Source organism: Mirounga angustirostris, unplaced genomic scaffold, assembly GCF_029215605.1.
Source record: "Mirounga angustirostris isolate CCGP_5_RB_7025 unplaced genomic scaffold, mMirAng1.0.hap1 SCAF_2, whole genome shotgun sequence".
NCBI classification, from domain to species: Eukaryota; Metazoa; Chordata; class Mammalia; order Carnivora; family Phocidae; genus Mirounga; species Mirounga angustirostris.
This window is the reverse complement of record NW_026991710.1, coordinates 80946066-80952065: the sequence shown is the minus strand read 5'-3', so window position 1 is coordinate 80952065 and position 6000 is coordinate 80946066. Positions and strand designations below refer to the sequence as shown.

The window sequence follows — 6000 nt, the reverse complement described above, 5'->3', positions numbered from 1 at the left end:
CTTCAACACTACTGACAGCTTAATAAAATATGCTTAACAAATCATTTGTTTGAAAACTGAAAACGATATTCCTATGTAATTACAGAAACAGTGTTTTTAAAAAGTGGATGGCAATATTTATTTTATATCCATCATCTGATTTTAATACAAATATCTTGCCAATAAAAATGTTACAGCTTTTAGAGATAAGAAAAAAATATGAAAGAAAGAAAAGAGAAAAGAAAAAAGTCTCAAACACAGGACCCAGAATGTCAACTAATTCAGCACAGTTTTGCAGTGTCAAGTAAAAAGTCTCTCATAGAAAGTTACATGGAAGTGTAAAACTTCGGTTTCTGGACTTTGATCCAAGCGGTCAAACTGGTCCTCATTAGTAACTCCTATTTCCATTATATGTCAAATATTCTCAAGCTTTTGCCTAGTACAAAACAAAGCAATAAGAAGTCAATCACGTTACCCCTACAATACTAAATGATCTAAAACATAACCCACAATGGCAGAAATGATTAGTAACTAATGAAAGGTAACATTATTTTAATATGCTGTCAAGAATAACAACAGCTGTTAAAGTGGCATTAGCACCCGGAAGCCTTCATTTGCAAATGCATGAAGATTAGAGCCCTTAATTAACACAGTAGTATCTCAGGCGGGTAGAACTGCAAAGTTGTCTAGAATGGTGAGGGTGGGAGTTTCCATATGTTGTAGTTTACTAGTCTCCAGTTAATTTTTATGCCAATAGATTATGTTCTGAATTGTTCAACTGACACTCAAATTCACATAAACAGGCTGTGATTACTAAAAAGCATCTATGCTCCAAGCTTGTAGCTTTGAACTAGGTGCTTAGCTCTGTATTTGAAGATAGTTATAGGAAACAATGTAATATAGCAGCCGAACTGCTTTCAAGGTCAACCAAAATTCACGGGTATTTAAATGAGAATTTAGGGATGCCAGAAACCTTCATTCTGTTCAGTGACTACTACTGAGTACAGATCATTCAGTTTGGGAATAGGATAAAAAAGCATGCATGAATGTCATGCATGGAAGTAGTTCCATCAACATGCCTGTTTACCGGCACAGATGGCCAATCTAAGTGAATCCAAATTTATTTTAAATTTAAAAACATGTTAAATGTTTCTACAGAACTGTCTCATGGGGTCCTGAATCACACACAGTACTCATTTTACACTTACAGAGTGTAACAAACAGGATAAAAGCAGAGTAACAGCTTCTAGTTAAAAGAAAAAAAAAAAAATCCTAGCTATAAAGTTAAAATGTCTGCAATAAGTTTTTACCACAACCATATGAATCACACTGGGTTTAGAAGTTTGGAATTTTTATAATCAACTACTGTCTAATCTCTCAATCTTAAATCTCTAGTTAATGCCACCAAATATAAGCCCAAACAGGAACCTCTGACTACACACAAGCTCTTAGATCGTATTCTTTAAACTGACAACTTTCAGCACTTTATACTTAATGAGGGCCTGTACTACTCTTAAATATTTTACACTTTCGTTTTCCAAGTTTTACTCAACATAAACTCTTAGAAATATATAAGAATATATATACACATACATGTCATAGAAAGTGGTCAGCCTATTGTCAACATCAACTATAATATAAAAACCGTAACTAAAAAAGTCTTTATATAGAGTTTCAGATGATCTGAATTTTACACAGAAAAGTGTAACTTTGAGAAATGAGGACTGTAATCCTGTGCTACTTGGGAGAAAAGGTAATGTGAAAAGAAAATTAAATGTAACCCCTTCCATTTAACTTCCAATAAAATGTTACTTTCAAAGATTTGGCAGGCTCTGAGTGAAGTGTTCTTATGTATGACTACTTAAAAAGATCACCAAACTATCCTAAGTTTCTGTGTTTAAAGGGAGAGAAGGAAAAAAAGAAGAGGACACTGATGTTGATTTGTAAGACAAATCACTTTTTTCTTTCAACTAATAATCTGCCTACAGAACATCTCCAAAGAACAGCCTGACACACTGAAAAAAATCAGCCCAGCTCTCCTGCCCGCTCCCCATTCAATGGGGGCAGAAAAGTGGAAGTGTGCAAGGGTGAAAGGAAACTAGGGACAGATGGCCTCGGAGTAGCAGGTGACCTTTGAAAACTGGGGGCCCACAACAATCAATAATTCCAGATCTAGATGGCCTTCGTGCCTCACCCCGAACTCGCAGGAAACTGTCCTTTGAAAAGAAACCACTTTTCTTTTCAGGGTTTATCCTCTGGTTGCTCCAGATTCAGATTTTGAAGGAAGACAGCCAAAGCGGGGAAAGAGGACTTTAAAAGGAGGGCGGAGTAATTAAACAGAAGAGATAAGATTTGCCCTAAGCTATCGCCTCGGTCCAAAACCCCCGAAAGGGATGAAATCGACACAAACTCGTTTAGGAGAAACTGCCTTAAAAAGAGCCCCTTCTAAAATCCCAAAGGAATACACCGTAAGAGAATAAAGGAAGACAAAAATATCAGACAGTCCATTTTCAATGAAGCATCCCTCTGCCCCCCCGCCCCCGCTGGGCGCCCCCAGCCAGCACCCAGCCCCGCGCCCCCAAGGTAAAGTGGCAAGTGGGGGGATGCTGAAGGGACTACCTTGTTTTGTCTCCAAAGGGCAACACAGCAAACATAGGAAGGTCGAAGTGCAGACCACGCGGCCTCCGCAGACTCTGGACTCCGGGAGGCGCCGGGGGGCGACGACGTGCCCAGGGGAGGCGGTGACTCCAAGCCTGCTCCCTTACCGACCCCGCCACCGGGCCGCCGCCCGCCGCAGCCCGCTCGCTCCGCGCTGCGCCGCCCCCTGGCGGGGAGCGCCCGGCAGAGCGGAGGCCGAACGCCGGCGGGGGGGAGCCCAGCGCCGAGCCTCGGCCGGCCGCTCCACCATCACCGCCCTGAGTGCGCTTTCCTGGCGGCCAAGGCAGCCAGCGCCGGCTGCCCGACGGCCGCTGCCTGGAGGCGGCGGCGGCGGCGGCGGCGGGTCCGGGACTCTTCTCCAAAGAGGCGCGTCCTGGAGTCAGTCGGAGTCCGCGTGTAGAAGCCTTTGCCCGCGCAGCGGCTTCTCACCAACTCCTCAGGCTTCAGGGCATCCGCCCGCCTCCACTCTCTGCTCCGGCCCCTCCTTCCTCGGCTTCAACCTCAATTCCTCCCCAACTCTACGGGAGCCTTTCCCACGCGCGCCCCAACTGCCCCCCGGGCAGCCACCTCCCAAAGGACAGGCACCCTCCTCCCCGCCCTCGGCAGCGGCCGCCCGGCGCTTGGCTCTCGACCGGGAAGAGCTGGCCTCTGGGGTCGGCTGGGGCTGCGCGGGACCCGTCAGCGCCCCGCTGTCGGCTCCCGCCGCGCCTCCCCAGCGCCCTTTGTGTGCGCGCCGCGAACCCCTCTGCGGAGCCCTTTCAGCGGCGCCGCCTTGGGAGCAAGAGAGAGTGAAAGGAAGCGCCGGGCCAAGCAAGGGACTGGAAAGGGGCAAAAGGCGACAGCGCTTACTCTGGGAAGACTCCGGCATGTTGCTGCCTTTGGGCTCCTCGTGGTCTCGCCCCTACCCCGACTTCCCCGCCCGCCAAGGGCCAGGGCGAGGGGGGACGGGGGAGGAGCGGAGCTGCTGGGACCGAGTTGGAAATGGTGCTTCCGGAGCCGCAGGGAAGGGGCTCAAAACTGTTTTGGTTTCGCTGAGGAGATTTAGGGGGACTAGGAGGCTAAAGAAGGGCTGGGGGAAGGCCCGTGAGCGCGGATGTATGTAAATAATCTTGCTCTCAGGGAATACCGGGGCAGCCGGGCTGTGTGTGTGTGTGTGGGGGGGGGGTCCACATGTACATTTTTGCATTGAACTTTTTGAGCAAGTTGGATCGAATCCCACGCTTGGGCTTTTCGACTGTACTAGCCATAAAGTCGAGGTGTCTACACCCTAACAGGACCAAAGACCTACTTCAAAAGCAAAGGGCCTGGGAACCGAGGTCGTTTAATGGTAAAGGAAGAGGAAAATTCAGTAAGGGAGAGAGATGAGCCCCCAGGTCACTCTCAGCGCCCCGGGTGGGTCTTCCAGGGGTCCTCTTCTTACCTGGTGGCTTTCCTAACAAAGTAAGAGCAGGTAAAGTCCCAGTGATCATCCAGCCACGCTTCCACGGAATCCTGGTCCCGCTGCAGCTTCGACTCCCCGGAGCCGGGGCTGGCCCGCTCCATGATCCGCGCCCAGCGTCTGTGCAGCTGGTTTGTGCCGTTTTCCACCCCAGCTGGGGTCTCTCCCTCGGAGGAGCCGGCCTCTGCCCCGAGACCCTCCCCCTCCGCCTTGCGCCGGTCCGGCTGGCTTTTGGCGAAGCTGCTCCGGCGCCCGGCCAGCCGCTCGCCACGCCCCACCTCTCCTGGTGATCACCGCTCCCAGGTGCGGCGGGTGGGGCAGGCGCAGCAGCCGCGCGGCCTCGCCGGGGTCGGGCGGAGGCTGGGTCTCGCCGTCTGTCGGGTCCCCAGATTCCAAGGCGGCGGCGGAGGCAACTGGCGAGCTCTCCGGCCGCTAAGTGGCCGCCGCTGGAAGGAGGCCGCTCGGCCGCTGGGGTGCGCTGTGGGCTGAGCGGGTTCCGGGGGAGCGCGCAGAGGTGACTGGGGGTGTGTTCGCAGAGTGCCCCACAGTACGAAAGGGAGAGTCGCGATGTGTGCGCCCATCCCAAGTCCTGAAAGCTGGAGTTAGGGGAACCTTCCACCAAAAGTAAGAGGTGCGGCTACCCTGGCGACTTTTCTCAGGTCTGAGTGAACAGTGACCGCCCGGCCTCGCTTTCCTCCCCAGGGCTTGGGTCTGGAAGGTGCAGGGATCGACCTTCCTCCGAGCCCAGGCAGCCCGGGGGGGTGTGCCACGGATTTGCGGCTCCTGGTGGGTAACTTCCAACAAAGGCATTTCCGTAATTACTATGTTGTTAATAACCACAAATAATTATAAAGTAGGCGTCTTTGCATCAAACATTCCCTTTTTATGACTGCAACAAGATTTTCTGGGAAAAGGAAAAGGTAAAACTGAAGTAATCATCATGGTTTGTGTATGAAGTCAGAAGACAAGGGAACCTCTGTACAATTAGGTTAGAGAGCATAGACGCTACCCGGGGATAGTACAGAGCAGACTGGTTAGCCCAAGTTTTATTAGTCATTTATATTTAAATGGAATTAACACACACCCCACAAAAAAGTATCCGTTTCAAAGGGCTCAGCTTTCCTACTCTATTTTGTCCTATCCCAATCATGCTTTCCAAAAAGGAATTGGTGTCTTCCTTTTGCTTTGTTCTCATCTCCATCTCCTTGTCCCGCAATTTGCAGTTTTAATAACGGTATTTTGCAATGACCTAATTTGGGGGCAGAATGAAATATGGAGTTGTATGTTTCACAACGTGTGAACGACACCATTAGCAGTGATATACCCATAGTGATTTAGCTGACATACTTTTAACAAAGTCCTTTCAAACTATTCTTGGCAAGAATGTTAGACATTACTCATAGAATGAGTATTACTACATAGAAATGCATAATTAAATTGATAATATAAGAACTTTAAAAAATGTCTTCCAATCCGCCAATGCAATGGTTTATCCTTCCTGCATTAAATAATTGTCCTTCTACAATTATAGTTTTTCTGAAACTTTACTGATGTATGCAAGTAACCACAAACCAACAAAAAGTAAGCAAAGCAGTAGAATGTGAAATAATGTGCAATAAATTATATCGGATTTTAAAATGCGAGTTCTGTGATCCTGATGTGTGATTACAGTGCTCGTGAACTCGAGACTTTGTCCTCAGTGCTCAGTTTTTCCCTGTGGAAATCCATGCCTTTCTCCTAACAGAGGGTCAGTTATAATTTAAAACTATACTTTCCTACAAAAAATGAAGTGAATTTTTGGCTTGAATTGTTTGCTTCAGCTGGCTGCCTTGATTAAATAAACAAGCACTATCTAACTGTCCATTTTTCTCTTAACCTGAAAGGGTTAAATTATCAGAAACCAGAGAGTTTTCTGAAAAGTTACT

The 6000-nt window shown here is 48.2% G+C and overlaps 1 protein-coding gene across 1 annotated transcript in view; it reads right to left on the bottom strand.

Annotated features, from left to right (window-relative positions):
* LOC135363533 (uncharacterized) overlaps positions 1–6000 on the bottom strand; it is a 217677-nt gene that overhangs the window by 99371 nt on the left and 112306 nt on the right. The gene's annotated exons all lie outside the window — the stretch shown is intronic.